The 20,860-nt window shown below is 39.7% G+C and overlaps 1 protein-coding gene and 1 pseudogene across 39 annotated transcripts in view; both read right to left on the bottom strand.

Annotated features, from left to right (window-relative positions):
* SUGCT (succinyl-CoA:glutarate-CoA transferase) overlaps positions 1-20,860 on the bottom strand; it is a 796,973-nt gene that overhangs the window by 193,868 nt on the left and 582,245 nt on the right. The gene's annotated exons all lie outside the window — the stretch shown is intronic.
* On the bottom strand, positions 8,830-15,358 carry LOC104845610 (coiled-coil domain-containing protein 34-like; annotated as a pseudogene).

The raw sequence follows: 20,860 nt of genomic DNA, 5'->3' as shown, positions 1-20,860 counted from the left end.
TGGGAGACCTCATATCACCAAGAAAGCAGTGCCGGGAACAGAGCATGTTCTTTGGACCCAGGGTTCCTGCACAGAGAAGCTCCTAGTCCAGGAGAAGATTGATGACAAGAACCTTGCTCTAGAGCTGACAGAGAAAGAAAGTCTTCCCCTGGAGTTGACGCCCTAAATTTGGACTTCTAGCCTACTAGACTGTGAGAAAATAAATGTATTTTTGTTAAAGCCATCAATTTGTGGTATTTTTGTTACAGCAGCACTAGATAACCAAGACAGAAGCCTAAGGGAGACTTAGAGGTAGTAGATTCAGATTAAAAGGTTTGGATTTACCTGACACTTACTACCCATAAACTATATGCCAGGTCCAGTGTAAAAGGGCACAGTTCTCATCTTCCAGCAAAAGGCCAGCACAGGAACATACTGAGGCTTCACTACAATGCTAGAGGAGGGCTACAAATGAAGCTAGAATTGTGTGGCCCAGAACATCCCAGGAGAAAAACGATCCTAAGCAAGGATAGGTCGTTCTGAGTATCTAACAGTGCCAGATTAACTCCACACATATTGATGGAGAGCACAGTACATTCTAGGCACTATTCTAGGCCGTGGACATACCCTAGCAAATGAGGCTTCCATCCCCATAGAGCTAATATTCCACTAGAAGAGTTAGGAAGGGCTACTGAGTCTAGATGGAGCATCAGCAGAGGTTAAGTTTAAAGTCAAAGGAAGAATCCAGTAACTTAAAAAAACAGGCAGGGTTAAAAGCCAAAAGTGAGTGCAGATGTGGAGGATGACTCCAGATTCTAAAAGAAAAAGTTAAAATCCATGTAGCAAAGAAGTCAACCTCTGTTTTTCTAGGAGAAGAGACAGGAGCCTGTCCATGATCAAGGGACTCTCAGTTTATTGGCATTCTAGCTACGTTTTTGGATCTTGAGATAGAATTGGTCTTATGTCTCAGAGTGATGAACATCTGCAGGAAAGATGTGATCCAAGAAATCTGTGTCATTACCTTCTTAATTACAAAAAGAAAAGATCTCAGGACTAATCATTCTCATTCTTGCCACACTTATCCAGATCCAAGTTGGGCACGGTGCTTCAGATTATAGAACAGAACTAAATCTTTTGCCAACTTCCAGGGTAACTGCTGATTCAATGCTTTGATGAGTAAAAACATCCTCTTGAACATTAAATTTGTAAAGTTAAAACTAAACAGCTGGTGAGAGGGACAACAAACATCACACAGTAATTGCTATAACTCTCACCCAGGATGCATCTTATATCCAGAATCCATAGCCATACAACACGTATACAGCCAAAGTTAGAAAGAAAAGGTGTTATTTAAACATAAATCAGGAGTCTGTGTTGATGGCAAAACAGTTGCTTGTTATATGGAAATAATGCTGAAAGAAATCCAGAATCGTTCAAAGTAAAGCCATGCAATACATCTGTGTTAAAATAGAATGCTCATGATCACAAATATTCTTTCCTGTTTTCATTCAGTTGTTCTTTTCTATCATTCCAGAGCACAGGGTCATAGAGACTGGAGGCAGTGGGGTGAAATAAAACAACTTTGGACTTTGGAGTCAGACAGATTTGGGTATGAATACCAAGTTAACTATTTACTCAGAGATATTAATAATAGGATTTTGTAAGAAACAAATGAGATTCTTTCAAGCTCTCTCATTCTCTCTCTGTCTCTCTCTCATCCTTTCTCTCGCTCTTTCTCTCTCTCCCTCTCTCACATACACACACACACCCCCAAACAATTAATCATTCCCATTTTGTTAACTCAGAACCTTGTGTATACTTTATTCTTATACATACTATACAACTTTTTAAATAGTTGTTATAAATTTACCTCCTTTACTAGATGAAGACCCTTTTGGCAGCAAAACATCTATATTATTATCTCTCTGTCATGGGGATTCAAAACGTTCTTGGCATAGAGTAAAAACAAAATAGTTGCTGTTGAGTCAATTCTGACGCATGGTGCCCCACCGTGTTGCAGAGTAGAACTGTGCTCCATAGGGTTTTCATGGTTGTGATCTTTTGGAAGCAGATTGCCAGGTCTGCCTTCTGAGGTACCTCTGAGTGGGTTCAAACTGACAACCTTTCGGTGAGTAGCCCCGCACTTAACCATTTGCAGCACCCAGGGACTCCTGGTATAGAGTAGGTACTCAAAAAAAAAAAAAAAGTTTGTTTTTGTTTTTCTAAGATTTACTGTGCTCATGTCACAAAAGCTGCCCTTTTCATTTATTAAGATAGTAAATAAGAGAAAGCACCTACGTTCCAATATTACAGTTTTGTAAATATAAAATTATATTTTGAAATATAAAATATTTGAAAATATTTTATATTTACAAAATGATAGTACAATAAGAGGTTTTGCCATTTCTAGTTTCTGCTTATCTTTGTTTAGTAGTTACTGTTTCCTAAGAAATAGTACCTCAGTTCTCAGATTTGGGGTATACCAGCTGTGACCAGACACAGGTATTTTATAGTGTGGACTGAAGAAGCAGTGGATAACGGGGATAATGATCCACTTCTCCACTTCCAGGGAGCCAACATGGAGCAGAAAAGAGGGCTTCCTTCTTCGATGTAACTTGATATGTAATTGGTATTAGAGGGCTCCAGATTTGGGCCAAGAGATGGTCACGGAAGGAGCAATAGAGGAAGAATAGATGTAGTGAGGAAGTTTTTCACAGAAGGGGTTTCCCTACAGCACAAAGGCAGGAAGCAGAGGAAGTATAGGCAGTGCAGCATGTAAGACTGAGCTTGCTCACTGAGAAGGAGGGATGGAGTGTTCCATGTCTAAGTATATGTTTAGAATCAAGAAGCAGGTAGTTAGGAGTCAGGGAGAATATAGGCAAGCTGCATCAATTTGTCATACTGCAGTGTCTTGCATGTTACCATGATGCTGGAAGCAATGCCACCAGTATTTCAAATACCAACTGGGTCACCCATGGTGGATGGGTTTCAGTAGAGCCGCTTGACTAAGACAGATTAGGAAAAAAGATCTAGCAATCTACTTCTAAAAATTAGCCAATGAAAACTGGATATACTGCTAGAAGATGAGCCCCCTAAGGTAGAAGGCACTCAAAATACACAGTGGACATAACAATGGGCTCTAACATACAACAACTATGAAGATGGCACAGGACCAGGCAGCATTCCATTCTGTTGTACATGGGATCACCATGAGTCGGATCCAACTCAATGGCGGCTAACAAAAACAACCTCTAAAGCCTATCTCTCCCAGTGTTCTGGTTTTTTTTTTCTCCCACTAAAACTGGCCTGAAGAGTTTAGAGATGTTTCCTCTCAAACTCTGTCACTGCTCATTCTAAATCAGCAGATTGCAAAATGGAGCTCTTCTTCTGAATTGACAGATGAACATGAACATTTTCTCCCTTGGTATTTTATATATTGTGTCAACTTTACATTTGGATAAAAACGCAGAATACAAATTTACAAAATTGATATTTCTTGATACATCGTCTGAAAGATGAGGTAGTCTTTAACTCTGGTCAGTAACTCTCAATAATAACTTTCCCTGACTCCTTCTTAAATAAAATAACTTGATTCCCACTGAAGTTATAATAGGCTATGTGACCTTGGGCAAGACAGTCCTATAAAGTCCTTCAGAATTGACCCTCTCTTTGTGCCAGACTCCCAACCTCTATTCCAACCAAATAAGATTACCCAAGGTCCACAAATATCATTTTCATAGTTTTGGTTTGAAAGTCCCTCTGCCTCTTGTCTGTCTGGCAAATTCAGAGGCAAACTTCAAGACTGTCCTCAAAAGTCTTCTTCTGTAGGGCTCTCCCTATCTCCATTCTCTTCATTACCCTTAGAAAGAGAAACCATTTTCTCTCTTCCTTTAGTTTATTATTTACCCTCTGTATGAGAGATTTCTGATTTCAAATAAATGGCTCAATTGTTTAGATCTTACATGTCCTATTAGGTATCACCCAGATCTTTCTTTTTGGGTAAATATAGCATTCTTTTATTTAAACTACATAAATTGTGCTTAGTAAGTGTCAGGATTTGTGCTTGGCTAGGCTTATACTAAGATGAAAAAGACCTAGTTCCTGCTCATATGGAGGTCACCATTTAGCAGATGAGTAAACAAGCAAGCAAATGAAAAATTTTAATACGATGAGGCAAGTGCCAGGATAGAGGGAAGCAAAAGGTCCTATGATTTAGGAGTTGGAGATTAATAAGAGTTGCCAAGCACTCCCCATTGAACCCAAGAGGCTAAAGACAGAACCCTGATAAATATCTAAATTTTAAATAATTTAATCTAATTTTTAATAAATAATCTAAATGTAGAAGGAATAAATCCCCAAGCAGAGTGGCCAGGAGAAAGGAAGAAGGGGCTCCTAAGCCTCATACTTGAGGTGAAGACAGAAGGACAGAATGCGCAGCAGGCTGCTAATCCCTGAGAACTGGATAGAAGGAGCACACTGTGGGACCCAGACATGGCTCAGTGTGAACATACCACAGATAGCCGGAGGACAGGGCAAGAGACATGGCCAGAGAAGAAAGGGGCTGATCACAGTGACCAAGACAAGGATTTGGGGTTGGCTGTTCTGAAAGACTGAAATCAGGTAGGTGAATGGCTCCATCCTGTGTGTACCTGAAGGTCAACTGGAAGTGGGGAGAACTTTTAGGATGTTGTTGTTACACAACATGTGAGAAATGATGAAGGCCTAAAGTCAGGCAATGAGAGTGAAGAAGAGGGGACAAGTCCAAGGAAGTTATTTTAAAAGTTCCCTCTACGTAATTTAATGACAGGTTGAATGTGGGGGATAAGAGAGAGCCAGGTCAAGGTTGACTTCCATATTTCTGATGGCAGTGCCTGGTATAGCTGAGACAGAGTAGGAGGAGTAGGTTCAGGGGGTGAAGGAAGAGACGGTAATTCAAGGAGGAATTTCCAGAAGTAAGATGACTATATGTGTCTGGCACATAGTAGAGACAATTGAACCGAAGATGAGTATTTAGGAGTGATCAATATATATGTGGTAGCTGACTTCCATTTAAAAACAGAAGGTACATGAAATGAGAAGTAGGTCTTAATAAGTTGTGACTATAATGGGAATCTATTGAGAGATATTCAGAAATCAGAATCTACATCTCTGTCTTGCCACAATCTTTCCCAAGCTGCACCCCGGCCCCCCGTTACAAATTCTTCAAGGTAATACATTCTCAGAGATCAGGAATTAAGACCAGGTCAAAGTACATGCTTTACCACTATAACACTTCACCACTGTACCTTCACCACTATAGAAAGTCCCTTGGTGAGCAAGACTATACCATCCATTCTCCATGCACCATTTTCTAATACCAGAGGCAGACATAAAGGCAAACATAAATAATGTAAATATAAAGAATAAAAAGGCAAATATAAGTAAGCTGAGGAGGCTCTTTAGTCCATTTGTTCTAAACCCAAACACAACCTGAGTCTTCTGTATTTTACTACTCTAGAGTTAAAGAAAACCACGTCAAAGGAGAGGGACATAAAGAGGAAAAAGCAAGGCTTTCTCTTTTTCATTTAAAAAAAAAAAAATTTTTTTTTTTTTTTTTAGAGACTGCTTAATCCAGGCACCAAGGTATTCTTAGGATGAGGTGATTCCCAGGATGGGCCCCAAATCCATATTACACCCAGACTCATGGAGGAAGACAGGGATTGTATAAGGATAATAATCAAGAGATAGATAGAGAATTCCTGCACCTGGATCTAATAAATGTCATTGCCCTTGATCCTATTTAATCATTCCCCTTCCTTGGGGAGGAATTTAGGAGTTGGAGGCTACTAAGTGTTGCCAAGAGCTCCCCATTGAACCCAAAAGGCTAAAGACAGAGCCCTGATATCTAAATTTTTAAGACTGACCGAACAAGAGGAACTTTTAAGGAAGTACCTGAAAAAGAACGACTAAAAAATTAGGAGACAGTGGATGTTTCTAGAAGTCATAAGAAGATAGAATTTAGAAAGGAAAGTAGTCAGTAGTGCAAAATCCTATTGGATGTAATAACTAGAAGAGCCAAAAGTGGCCTCAGAGAAAATGGTTTTCAGTAGAGTCCTTACCCCTTAGCACAGGGCCCAAGAAGCACAACTCTCATGTAAACTAAGATTTGCATGAGTAACAGAATGAATTGACACTTCTACTTTAACTTGACAGCTTGCTATCAGTCTTTGGAACTGACTTATGGCTAAGTTAAAACAGAATTCTCAGCTAAGAAAGTAGGTACCCCAGTAATATCATCTTTGGTGTCCAGATGACTTATTTGAGTTTCTGACCACCAGACTGTTGCCCAGATGGTGAAGTGTCACAGAAGTGTTCTAGTTTTTGTTGGACTTTGCACCTACACATTCTCCTGTCCTGTTTGCCATTTGGACAAGTGTGGGAAAGTGTTTCTTTGGGAGTATAAATGTTGAACCTTACTCTAAACAAAGAGGGGAAGATAAAGTCAATGCCACACAAGACCTCAAAACCAACATGTCAAAAACTAAACTCACACACACCTATACACCAAAAAAACCCAAACCCTGACAGGGAGCACAACAGAGAACCCCTGAGGGTGCAGAACGGTGGGATGCAGACCCCAAATTCTCATAAAAAGACCAGACTTAATGGTCTGACTGAGACTAGAAGAATCCCGGCGGTCATGGTCCCCAAACCTTCTGTTGGCCCAGGACAGAAACCATTCCCAAAGACTACTCATCAGACATGGATTGGACTGGACAATGGGTTGGAGAGAGATGCTGATGAGGAGTGAGCTACTTGCATCAGGTGGACACTTGAGACTATGTTGGGATCTCCTGTCTGGAGGGGAGATGGGAGGGTAGAGGGGGTTAGAAACTGGCAAAATGGTCATGAAAGGAGAGACTAGAAGGAGGGAGCGGGGTGACTCATTAGGGGGAGAGTAAGTGGGAGTATGTATTAAGGTGTATATAAGTTTATATGTGAGAGACTGACTTGATTTGCAAACTTTCACTTAAAGCACAATAAAAATAATTAAAAAAAAAAAGGCCAGACATAACTGGACAAGTAGAGACAAGAGGAAATTTTGAGACTATGGCCCAGAGATACTCTTTAAACTTGGAACTGAAACCACTCTCAGAGGTCACCTTTCAGCTAAACAACATTTTGTGATCTTTTAACTAAAAAAAAGAAAAAAAAAGTAATCTATATGAGGCCAAATGGTCAACATTTACCCTAAAGCAAAGATGAGAAGGGGGGGGTGGGGAGGGAAGCTAGATTAATGGAAATGGAACAACCAAAATGGATATAATGAGAATGTGGACACAATGTGGAAAATGTAACCAATGTCACTGACCAATAAAGTATAGAAATTGTTAAATGGGAACATACTTCGCTGTGTAAACTTTCACGAAAAACACAATAAAATACTTAAAAAAAAAACCCAAACCCATTTCTATCAAGTCAATTCCAAGTCATAGCAAAGACAAAAGAACAAATAGCACCATCTGGCATTGGATTAAAATAAAATACTTAACACTAAACTTATACTACTACTAATTTTGTTGGATGATTTAAGACCTGGATTCAAGATCTGACGGTGCTACCTACCACCCATGGATCTTGGGCAAGGTATTTAATCTCTCTTTGATAATATATCCTTTTTTGTAAAATGGAATGATAATAATGATATTTAGCTCATAGAACTGTAGAATGAGATATGAGAACACATATGAACTTGTCACAATTCCTGGCACAAAGAAAGGACTCAATAAATGTCATTTATTATAATTACGATGGCATTTCGGAGCCTGACGGGGCCTCCGATTTACCATTATGAGCCCCAATAACAGTTATAGTATATGTACTATTTCAACTATTTCAGGGTCATTTGCATTAACAGAATGCCCATATGCACACACATTTACCCAGAACTTTGTTGTTTGATTTTGGAAACTATTTTTTCTCTCGTAGAAACAATTACTGTAACAAAGTATTCACAGAATTCTAGGACCCAAATTAACTTCTAATTGACAACACTTCTGAAAATACAATAAAATGAGGTGAAATCATTCAAGCAGTAAGAGAATTAGAGGATGATGAGAATATATTGGCCCCACCTCTATTCGGGTCACCTTCTAGTTAGTTAAGAAAAAAAAAAAATAGTTAAGAGGTTAGAGAATTAAAAAATGAAAAAAAAAATTCTAAGACACTCTTGTAACTAAGGTTTCAGGGAAGATTTAGGTTCTAGCTATCAGATGAACTAGGATGAAAAGCTGAATTAGATTGGAGAGACACTTGGAGAGAGAAGAGTATGGAGTGTCCCACTTTCTGCCAGAGACTGCATGCTTCCTGAATCAGGTTCTTCCTGACTTAGCAGCCACTGTTGCTTTCCTGAGGGCAGCAGAGGAGGCTTTGCCATCAGGGGAGGCAGCCAACAGCTTCCTGATCATCCTCTTTCAGAGGTGGTGGCAGCTTTTCTGAGCACAGCAGAGGCAGAAAGATTCTGCAGGCTTGTGTTGTGTATGTGAGGTTCCGCCTTCTGTTCCAGCTCTTCCAACAATTTTGAAGTACCAAATCCCCTGTATGAAACTGTTCTCTACTGTCATGGATTGAATTGTGTCCCACAAAAATATCTGTCAACTTAGCTAGGCCATGATTCCCAGTATTGTGTGATTTTCTGTCATTTTGTCATCTGATATGATTTTCCTATATGTTGTAAATCCTACCTCTATGATGTGAAAGAGGTGGGATTAGAGGCAGTTATGTTAATGAGGCAGGACTCAATCTACAAGACTAGGTTGTGTCTGAAGCCAATCTCTTTTGAGATAAAAAAAAAAAGAAGTGAGCAGAGAGATGGGGGTGGGGGTAGGGGGATCTCATACCAACAAGAAAGCAGCGCCAGAAGCAGAGCACATCCTTTGGACCTGGGGTCCCTGCGCCTGAGAAGCTCAATCCAGAGATAGATTGATACAAGGACCTTCTTCCATAGCCGAAAGAGAGAGAAAGCCTTTCCCCTGGAGCTGAAACCCTGAATTTGGACTTCAAGCCCACTACTGTGAAAGAATAAACTTCTGTTTGTTGGAGCCATCTACTTAGACTATTTCTGTTATAGCAGCACTAGATACCTAAGACATCTACTTAAACTAACTGTAGCAAATTCTGTTATCTGCAATAGAATCTTGACCCATACAGACAATAGAAAAGTTTGGCTTTGTACAGGTGTCCAGTTACTGCTCAGTCAAACCAGATGTACTTAAGATGCCTGTGTAAGGATTATATACACTAATTGCCATTGTATGAACACCTTCTTCCACTTCAGAACCCACAGAAAGGAGTTTTACAAGACAACTTTCTATGAAGAAATGGCATTATTCTGTTTCCTCATGGGATCAGGATGGGGAAGGAAGAAAAGATGGAAGCACAGAGGTATTTCAGAGATAAAGGAGCAGAAGCAGACTTATATATACTGGTTGTCTATAACGTAGCTATTTGAAAGATGTTGTTGTTGTTAGCTGCCATCAAGTTAGTTTTGACTCATAGCGACTCTATGTACAACAGAATGAAACACTGCCTGGTCCTGTGCCATCCTCACCATCATTGCTATGTTTGAGCCCATTGTTGTAGCTACTGTCCATCCATCTCATCAAATGTCTTCCTCTTTGTCACTGACCTCTACCTTACCAAGTATGATGTCCTTCTCGAGGGACTAATACCTCCAGATAACATGTCCAAAGTATATGAGATGAAGTCTTTCCATTCTTACTTCCAAGTAGCACTCTGGCTATATTTTACAAGACAGTCTTGTTCATTCTTCTGGTAGGCCATGGTATACTCTACATTCTTCACCATCACCATAATTCAAAGGCATCAATTCTTCAGTCTTCTTACTCATTGTCTAACTTTCCCATGCATATGAGGCAACTGAAAATATCATGGCTTGGGTAAGGCACACCTTAGTCCTCAAAGTGACATCTTTGCTTTTCAACACTTTAAAGAGGTCTTTTGTAGCAGATTTGCCCAATGCAATACATCATTTGATATCTTGACTGCTGTTTCCATGGGCATTGATTACAGATCCATGGAAATTAAAATCCTTGAAAACTTCAATATATTCTCCATTTATCATGATACTATTTATTGGTCCAATTGTGAGGATTTTTGTTTTCTTCATGTTGAGGTGTAATCCATACTGAAGGCTGTAGTCTTTGATTTCATCAGTAAGTGCTTCAAGTCCTCTTCACTTTCAGCAAGCAAGGTCATGTCATCTGTACATCACAGGTTGTTAATGAGTCTTCCTCTAATCCTGATGTCACCTTCTTCTTCACATAGTCCAGCTTCTCTGATTACCTGCTCAGTATACAGACTAAGTATGGTGAAAGGATACAACCCTGATTCATACCTTTCCTGATTTTAAAGCACACAGTATGCCTTTGTCCTGTTTGAACGACTGCCTCTTGGTCTATGTACAGGTTGTGGATCAGCACAATTGTTTTGGAATTCTCATTCTTCATAATGTTATCCATAATTCGTTATGATTACACAGTCAAATGCCTTAGCATAGCCAATAAACACAGGTAAACATCTTTCTGGTATTCTCTGCTTTTAGCCCAGATCCATCTGACATCAGCAATGATATCCCTCGTTCCACATTATCTTCTGAATCTGGCTTGAATTTCTGGTAGTTCCCTGTCAATATACTTCTGCAACCATTTTTGAATTGTCTTCAGCAAAAATTTTACTTGCATGTGATATTAATGTTATTGTTCGATGATCCCCATTCTGTTGGACTACCTTTCTTTGGAATGGGCACAAATGTGGATCTCTTCTAGTTGGTTGACAAGGTAGCTGTCTTCCAAATTTCTTGGCATAGATGGGTGAGCACCTCCAACACTGCACCCATTCATTGAAACATCTCAATTGATATTCTGTCAGTTCCCGGAGCCTTGTTTTTCACCAATGCCTTCAGCCCGGCTTGGACTTCTTCCTTCAGTCTCATCTGTTCTTCACCATGTGCTATCTCCTGAAATGGTTAAAAATCAATCAATTTTTTTGGTAATGACTCTGCATATTCCTTCCACCTTCTTTTAATGCTTCCTATGTCATTCAATATTTTGTCCATAGAATCCTTCAAAATTGCACTTAAGGCTTGATTTTTTTCTTCAGTTCTTTCAGCTTGAGACATGTCAGGTGGATTCTACCTTTTTGGTTTTCTGACTTCAGTTCTTTACACCTTTCATTGTAATACTTTACCTTCTCGAGTCACCTTTTGAAATCTTCTGTTCACCACTCTTACTTCATCATTTCTTCCATTTGCTTTAGCTGCTCTACATTCAAGAGCAAGTTTGAGTCTCCTCTGACATCCAGTTTGATCTTTTCTTTCTTTCTCCTCTTTTTAATGGCCTTTTGTTTTCTTCATGTATCACGTGTCTATCAGTTTGTCGTACTGTGGTAACTTGCATGTTACTGTGATGTTGGAAGCCATGCCACCAGCATTTTAAATACCAGCAGGGTCACTGATGGTGGACAGGTTTCAACTGAGCTTCTAGACTAAGGCAGACTAGGAAGAAGGAAATGGCGGTCTACTTCTGAAAACAACTGGCCAGGGAAAACTTTATGAATAGCAGCAGAACACTGCTTGATGTAGTGCTGGAAGATGAGCCCCTCAAATGCCAAAGGTAAGGAAATTGAAGATTTTTACCAACTTCTGCAGTCTGAAATTGATCAAATATGCAATCTAGATGCATTGATGATTACTGGTGACTGGGATTCAAAAGTTGGAAACAAGGAAGAAAAACTGAAGTTGGAAAATATGTCCTCAGTACTAAAACAATGTCATAGGATCACATGATAGAATTTTGGAAGACAAATGGCTTCTTCATCGCAATTGACTTTTTCCAACAACATAAATGGTGCCTATACACATGAACCTCACTGGATGGAACACACAAGAAACAAATCAACTACACATGTGGAAAGAGATGATGGAAAAGCTCAATATCATCAGTCAGAACAAGGCGAGGGGCCGACTGTGTAACAGACCATCAATTGCTCATATGCAAATTCAAGTTGAAGCAGAATAAAATTAAAATTTGAAAGACAGGCTTTCTGAAAAAACAAACCAAACCAGTTGCTGTCAGTTTGATTCTGGCTCATGGTGACCCCATGTATGTCAGAGTGAACCATGCCCCACAGGGTTTTCCGCGGCTGATATCTCAGAAGTAGATCACCAGGTCTTTTTTCTGAGGTACCTCTGGGTGAACTCAAGCCTCCAACCTTTCAGTCAGCAGCTGAGCATGTTAACATTTGCATGACCCAGAGGCTCCAGGTAGGCACTATCTGTAGGAAAATACTACTTTAGAAACTTTTGAAAAGTCAAGTTTCTTGGATTCCATCCCAGGTTAACTTGATCAGAACCTATGACGGGTGAGGCATTGGAATCTGGCGATTTTGAAGGGTAGCAGGGTTTAGGAACCCTTGCTGTACAATAAGTATGCTTAAACAGAAAGCAAATTTCAAAGCTTTTACTACTATTCACTTTCAGAAATAACTTAAAACCTAAAAAGAGAAAGATCACTTTATCTTGGACACACGTTTCCTTTTAGCTGCAGTTATTGATGTTAAAAAGAAAGGAACAGGATGCACCATCAGGTGAAATCTCTCTCTGCAAGATGACAGGAATCCTTGGGTGTGCTCTCAGCCCTAGCCAGGGGGCCTCATGTAGATGTCCCACCTGGCAGGAACCACCAATTAGGGAGAAATGAAATGGCATACTTGGATGATTGAATCATGTATGCCTAATCAGCAGTTCTAGTCACATGTATTGTGGATATTTTGTGCGTATGGTTATTGGGAGGAGATATTTGTCAAATCACTGGATCAATGCTAAATGACCTCCCTACCAGCTTGTGGTAAGGACCATGTATCTGAATAAGCCCATTTAAACAAACAATAAATTATACTACACTCAGTATAGTAGATATTAATAAAATAAAAATTCAAAGTCCAAAAGCCACTAAGTTGCTATGATTAAATCTGCACAGGCCACATGTGTAGAGGATATAAAAACTATTCTCCATCTCTCCTGGGCATACTCAGAGAGCCTCCCTGCCATCCCTCCCTCTGGCAGACAAGCTTCAGGTCTTGAGCCCACCTTTGCTTCTTTGTTTAAAACCAGTTGCCATCAAGTCAACTCCAACTCACAGTGACCTCATGTTTGTCAGAGTAGTACTGTGCTCTGCAGAGTTTTTCCACAGTTGATTTTTCAAAAGTAAATTACCAGGCCTTTCTCCCGAGGCCCCTCTGGGTAGATTAGAACCTCCAACCTTTTACTTAGTAGTTACACTAGCCATTTGCACCATTGTCTCCATGCCTTCTAATTGTCAGCAAAAGGAATAAGAGAACAGGCCTCTTCTTGTTGGCCCTTTGATATACCTCTATTTCTATTTCTTTATTAAAAGTGGCATATAAAATTTAGGGAAAACTTTAAAAATAGAATATTTCCATTGTTATTGATTTCCTTCAGATACCCATGTTGAAACCACATGATATTCTTAACAAATAATGAGTAAATTTTTGATATGAGAATTTCAACTAGATGCATAAGGGGAAAGAAACTAATATTTATTAAAAATTTTACTGGGTCCAGCACTATGATAGGGAGATGGGCCTTATTGTGCACGCTATATGGAAATGGGGGCTGAGGGAGGATAAGCAATTTCCCAAAAGGACACACAGTAAGACGTGGAACCAGGGGAAACAGGTTCTGACTCTGAGTCAGTGGCAACTGGTTTGGTTTGTGTTTTGGGAATACCTATCTTTCAAATAGCTACATTATAGACAACCAGTACATACAAATCACTGTTTCTGCTCCTTCTCTACCTCTGAAATACCTCTGTCCTTCCACCTTCTCTTCCTTCCCCACTCCAATCCCAATCAGGTCTTTCTGACCCCAAGGCCCCTTTCACCACAAGCTTTCTCAACATTGTTTAAAAAAAATAATACTAAGAGTAAATGCTTACTTAGCATATCTCATTTAGAAATATAGAAGTCTGAATATACAGCAAACATGACTTAAATTTTTTTTGAAGAACACAAAAATTGTTGCTTTATTGTACACCAAATACAAACACAATTCTTAATTAGACTTTTAGTCACTTATCCTGCAAAATATGCCAAGATCAACCTTGAAACACTTATAAAAATCAAAATGTATAAAATATCTCCGCAATTACTCTAAGGACTCCACATACAAATGCAAAAATGGGAACTTGTCAATCATCAGGTCAAATGGCGAGCTACTGATTAAGTAGTAAAAAATGATTTCTGACTTTAAAATTAAATAGCTCCAGGTAAAAACATGTTATTTCCCACATACGCTATCTTTGTATTGTGCAGAGTTTCAAGGCAAAACTGCTTCTGGCTTTATAAACTACCAGAGATGATGACCTGTGTGGCTGACTTATCAGTTATCCTTAGCTTCTTTAGGAGGAGGCATATGAATTGGATTCCATGGAAGTGGATTATGAAAGGCTGGTTCTGGGTAGGAATTTCCACTGTAAAAGCCTGTTAGTTTTCCACTGGCATAACCATAGCTCTTTGCAGCTGGACAAGATTTATTTTTTGCATTTTCTAACCATTCCTTAAATTTTTTTCTACTATTTCCTTTTTTTCTTATAATGCAGCTTGCTGCTCTTTTTCTTTTTTCCTTTCGTTCCTCTTCTTTTCACATTCTTCAGAATTTTTTTTCTTTACCCACTCCAGATATTTCTCTTTTGCTTTTTCTTACAAACGTTCTTTCTGTAGTTCCTTTCCTGGTTTTTCCTTCATTTCTTTCTTAATTTTTTGTTCCCTAACTTTTCTATTCAATCTTTTTCTGAACCCATTCCCTGTGCTTTTCTTCAGCAATTATTTTTCTTTTTTCACGTTCTTCCTTTTTTTTTTTTTTTTTCTAGTTGTTGATTTAATTCCTCTAGAGCTTTCTGTTGCAGACAGTCACATTCTTCTTTTTCTTTGCCAACAAACCACAAGACCCATGGTGTCAGGCTGCCTTCTGGTAAGTGTACGTGTTTCTGTTCTTCTTGGGTATCTTCTGATTCAACCTCACTGGCGCACGCCTATAACTCCATTCCTTTCAGGCTCGCCACCTTGGGCTCTGAGGAATGATCATCTTTGTCCATGTCTTCTTCATCCTCTTTGTCACTGTCATCCTCACCAAACAGGAAGCTCTGGTGACCGAGGGGAGACAATGGTGACATGATGGAATTGCTGCAGCTTGTCAGCAGTGACGGAGAGCCCACGGAAACCGTCATCACCTCCACCCTCTTCCCCCAGGCACCTGCCATGAGGACGGAGAAAGAGCCTGAGGGATATCAAGTTCTAGGCCTACAGTCTCTGCCGGAGTGTGAAGACAGAGAGAAGTAGCCCCCAGCTGCCCCACCACCTACATCTGGCCCACTACATGACTTAAAATTAAGCACAACTCTTTCCCGCATACTGGAAAAAGCACATATTCCCAGAAGAGAGCTGAAAAGAGTTGCACCCCTGGAACTTTACGAGAGTTTCCCAGGAGGCAGGAGATTGACATAAAGTCTGGGGAACTTCCTGAGGAGAGCAATAGGTGCCAGAAGACATGCTGAAACATTTAGGAAAAGAAGTATCCTTTTGACCAACCACTCAGAGGCTGAATAGTCTAGTAGAATAGTTGGAGGCAACCAGTTTAGGGCCCCATCTCCATTGTACCACTCTCTAACTCTGTGACTTTGGGCAATTTCTTCACCTCTTTCATTAGTAAAAAGAAAATACAAATACATACTTTGCAAAGACGGGAAATTTCAATTAATAAAGATTGTAAAGTGCTTGGCACAGTGTCTGGTGTGACTGTTTAAAACATGATTTTCATCATTCTAAATATTAATTGTTAAAGTCCTACATAAAGAAAAGGGCAAGTTGTTTACCTGCCCTTCACACAGGCCCCTTGACCGTGCTTCAGCAAAGATTTAAGTCAGCCTCTGGTTTGGGCTTGGTAATCAGCCTGGTTATAGTCCTTCAATAGGGCTATATTGAGCTAATGTAGCTGTAGGAAAATTCATCTAGGTAGCTTGTACCAGAGTGTCTCTTGAAAAGAACCAGGTCTTTGTTTAGAAAAATGCCCTAATAAATTGTCTATAGTGGAAAGGGTAAGATTCTGGGAGACAAGGTTAAAAAGAAGGAACAAGCAAAGCCTAGCTAAAAAATGAATAGGAATTTAGAATTGAAGGAAGGCAAACTAGAGAACAATGAGAGAGAGGAAAGGAAGGAAGGGGGGTGGATGGGGAAAATGAGAGGGGGAAGGAGGATAGGAGCAGGGGAGCAAAAGAGTGGGAGGAGGAAGAGGAAGAAGAAGAGGAAGTAGAAGGGAAATGAGAAAAGAGGGAGAGGGGCTGGACCTGGTATGGCAGAGAAATGTGGACAGTAGGAAATTCCTGGCTTAAGAATTTTTAAGAACAAGCATGCCTAATACTCTATCCTAAATGTTTTGCTGTTATATATAAACCTTCTCCTATTGCCTGCAGGTCTTTATTGAGGAGCAGTTCCTTGTGGGGGTAGATTGAGTTCCTTGAGTGAATAAAGGGTGTGTGTGGGGAGTGCAATCAAGGAAAAAGGATTGAGTTCCACATCTAGGTCAGCACAGAGCACAGAGAAAAAGGCAGCTGTGGGAAGCAAGACACAGTGAGGTCAAGAGTTCATCAGGAAGAAATGACCATGAGAAAGGGTCTGAGAATGTGTGGAAATCTGAGGGATGGCATTGGAACCTTCCAGGAGATATGAAATGGGGATTGAAGCCATTTTATTTAAATCTCAAAGGACAGCATGACCTCAGAGACAAGGGTGACCTCAGCTCCCATCTGATTTACATTAGTGTTTCCAGATCAGGGGGCAAAAGATAACAATACACTGTGATAAGTGGGACTGTATAAGGCAGTAATTTTCAAAGCTTGTTTGTTTTTTAGCAGAGAAGCTTTTTCTCCAAAATGAAACCTTTCTTGGAAGTTTAATGTGAAAACAGATAAAAGAATATCTGCTTAGCTTGGGGGTGTGTGTGTGTGAAAGAGGGAGGAGGGAGTCCAGCCTACTTGCTTCCTCCACTCCCCACTTTCTTCTAACCCACCAAGCAGTTCTACCTGTAATAGGGGTCTGTCACAGTTTAAAGTCACACAGAAGGTACATTTGGTTGTTTTTCAAAGATGGAACTCATAAATTAGGCAAGAGAGATCCCGAATCAGACTGCCTTTGTTCCTTTTGAGTCTAGGTAAATTAACTTAATGAGTTTTTGTTCTTTATCCATGTTGTTGCTGTTAGTTGCCGTCAAGCTGGCTCTGACTCATGGCAACCTTATGTATAACAAAACAAAATATTGCCCAGTCCTGTGTCATCTTCATGATGGTTGGTATGCTTTGGTGCATTGTTGCAGCCATTATGACAATCCATCTTACTGAGGGTTTCCCTCATTTCCCTTGGCCCTCCACTTTACCTAACATGCTGTCCTTTTCTAACCCCATAGATCACAACAAAATATTGTCTTTATCTATAAAGTGGGCATATTAGAAGATAAGACCTTACAGAATTATTGTGATGATTAAATCAAAATAACACCCGCTGTATAAAATGCTAGCATGGAATACTCAGTAAATGCTAACTATGAATATAATTTTAGATATTAGATCGTCAAACTGTTTTCAGTTTGCCAATTACCTACAAGAAGTCTTGGTGGAGAGCGAGGAAAGAATGGTCTAGAACAAAAGGAAACTACTTGGGAGAGAGGCCTGGTGTGGGATCCTCTGGGGATGCCTGAGACAGACAGAGCTTTCCAAGAGAGGAGAGTGAGGGAGGCACCAAAGAGGTACAAAGGTTCTCCATCCCATTAGGGCTGATCCTTCATTAGTCAAACAGAAGAGTAACTAACCACTGACACCTCTCCAAATCAGATGTTCATTATAGCACACAACAGAAATTATTCCATCGACGGTTTAACTCTTAAGTCCATTTGATTGGTTCACTATGAACCATATGCTGACCTTTCTTAGTATCTTGGACCAAGTACCTTAACTATCCTAAACAGAAATAAAGTGGCCAAAACATCAAACTACAATATCCCAGAGGAACACGATAACTTGAGGCAGAGGGACATGGTATCTTGAGTCAGAAGGCAAAAGAAAATATTAATAAGAAGAACATATTCACAACTCAACTTCAGCTTTATTCTAACACATGGAACCAGCAATTATTAGGAATCTAAAAGCTCCTCACAAAACATAATTTTCTCCTATGCCACTCTGCAACATTCTTGCTTATACACTGGGATGTCTGTGTGTGTGTGTGTGATCCCAAAACTTAAAAGGCAAGTACTATCTGAGTAAAAGATCTTTTAACAAAGTCCAAAAGCTGAAATAATGCATATTTTCTACAACCAAAAAAATATATATTTCTTGGAATTGAATTGCTTTTAATAAAATCTATTAGCTTAATCATTTTCTATAAAAGGAGATGTTAAAAAGTAGAGGGAGTTTAAAAATGATTTATAGAGGCTCATAAAACAATAAATTGTACTTTGTAGAATGCAGAGAAATGAGAGAGAAGTTTAGCTTTCTTCTATTTACAGTAGCCATGTGTAATCCCAGCCAGAGTCCAATCCTGCACAATTCACATTGTTCCAAAGCAGCTTGGGTTATTTAGAATTGTAGGGTAAGTATTTGGAGACAAAGTTCAGAATCTTGGAAGAACTGAAAGAGAGTAGCATTGCTGATGCATTTTTGGAAAAAAAAAAAAAAAATGTAAGGAAGAGTTTGGCAAAACAGTCCCAGTAAGACTCCAGAGTCCCTGGCATAGGGAGCTTGGGCAAATAGAGGAAGAGAGTTAAAAGCCTGAAGGATAATGAAGCGTAGCCTTCCCTTGTGGAACCAAGGAATGGTTCCATATGCCTTTATTGGCAAGGAAATTTCTAGAAAATCCTGTTATCAAGCATCAGAGAGTTTGGACAGAGATCAAACGAATTGCCCAAGGTCACACACTGTGTCAGGGCAGACACAGAGTTAGAACTCATAGCCCTAAAGTTTTCAATCTATTGCTTGGCTCCCTAAACCACAAATGCTTGTCAACTAAAAAGTCTCCCTAGAGCTGAGGTAATACAGCTGGAGAATATTAACCCTAAGGTTTAAACCAAGCAGGATTTCAATGGATCACAAATCCAGAACCTGTTTTGGTGTATGCACGGGGAAAGTGTGGGATCACCGAGAAAACAAAACAATGAGGGCTAATTAGGCAATCAGAAGACTTTCTTCTCACCCCCAACAACCCACCACCCTCCAAACACAGAAACACGTACATACACATCCTATTATAATTGTAATTAAACATTATTGGCTGACAAAATTGAAAATACTGGTCTGAAAGAAGGTGTGTGTATGTGTGTGTTTTCCTTAAACCCAGAAAGGAAATTCTTATTACATCAGTAATTCATTCTAAGGAGATGAAAGTAAACACAAGGTCATTAAAAAAGCTCCTTCCACTTTCTGGATGATCACCATATGTTCCTAGCTTTATTACTTTGTTTCGAAACTTTTCTTGGCCATTAACTTCATTGAGAATTTGATGAAATCTATGGTCCGATCCCAAGGAAGTGCTTATGGACCCATACTTACAATTGTTCTTCCTTTTACTTTTACAAATTTTATTACATACTCCTTCCCTAACACAATGTGCTAATCATTGTCCAGTCGCTGCCCACCACTTCTACCTCCTTTACTTCATTCTCATTCCCATTCTCTCTACGGTAAAAATCGCTGGTTCCAGAGTCCTCCAAAATACTGCTGGCTGTTCTCCTTAGTTGCCTTGATTCCCATAGTTAATGTTTCTTCAGCCTTTCTTATTTGATCTTTTTTCTTGACTATTCAGTATTCTCCCAGGAAAAAAACAAACATAAGCCTTTGCTTATGCTGTCTCCCCCACCTTCCCTTCATCTTTATACATTACCCGTCCTCAAAACTCAGCTCAAATGTCAGCTCCTCCATGAAGCCTTCCCTAATGTTTCCAGCTAAAAGTAATCTCTCCCCTTCTCTGAGCCCCTACAGCATTTTTCTAAACCTTCTTGTTATGCTACTAGTCATTATCTCCCCTGTAGTGTACGATGAATGACATAGACAGACTGGGAGATTGGTGAGTGGGTGGGTGGGTGGGTGGGTGGGTGGATGGGTGGGTGGGTGGATGGATGGATGGATGGATGGATGGATGGATGGATGGATGGATGGATGGATGGATGGATGGATGGATGGATGGATGGATGGATGGATGGAAGGTATATGAACTGTTGAGTGAGTAGATAGATAGTAGGCAGGCAGCATTTCTTAGCATTATAAGACATACTCATTCCTGAGTTTCTGCATCATGTTAATATATTTACATGCTAAACATTTATTTGGAGCCCTGGTGGCATAGTGGTTAAGTGCTACAGCTGTTAACCAAAAGGTCAGCAGCTCGAATCCACCAGTCACTCCTTGGAGGCCCAATGGGACAGTTCTACTCTCTCCTGCAGGGTGGCTATGAGTCGGAATCAACTCAATGGCAATGGCTTTCTTCCTTTTTTTTTAAATGCAGTGTCCATCTATCCACAATCTCTGTCTGATCTAGGGGGCAGGCATTATTTAATTTAGACTGGATCCCAAGTCCTGTGCAGTCAATGCTTATGGATGACAAAGGGCAAAATATCTCAATTTGTCTCCAACCTGTTTATTGTCGTAAATATATACATAAGAAAATATTTGCCATTTCAACATTTTTTACACATACAATTCAGTAATATTAATTACGTTCATTATATCGTGCAACCATCACTACCATCCATTTCCGAATT

The sequence above is a fragment of the Loxodonta africana genome, chromosome 8 (genome assembly GCF_030014295.1).
Source record: "Loxodonta africana isolate mLoxAfr1 chromosome 8, mLoxAfr1.hap2, whole genome shotgun sequence".
Classification (NCBI taxonomy): domain Eukaryota; kingdom Metazoa; phylum Chordata; class Mammalia; order Proboscidea; family Elephantidae; genus Loxodonta; species Loxodonta africana.
The sequence above is the reverse complement of the archived record's forward strand: the minus strand, read 5'-3'. Positions and strand labels throughout refer to the sequence as shown.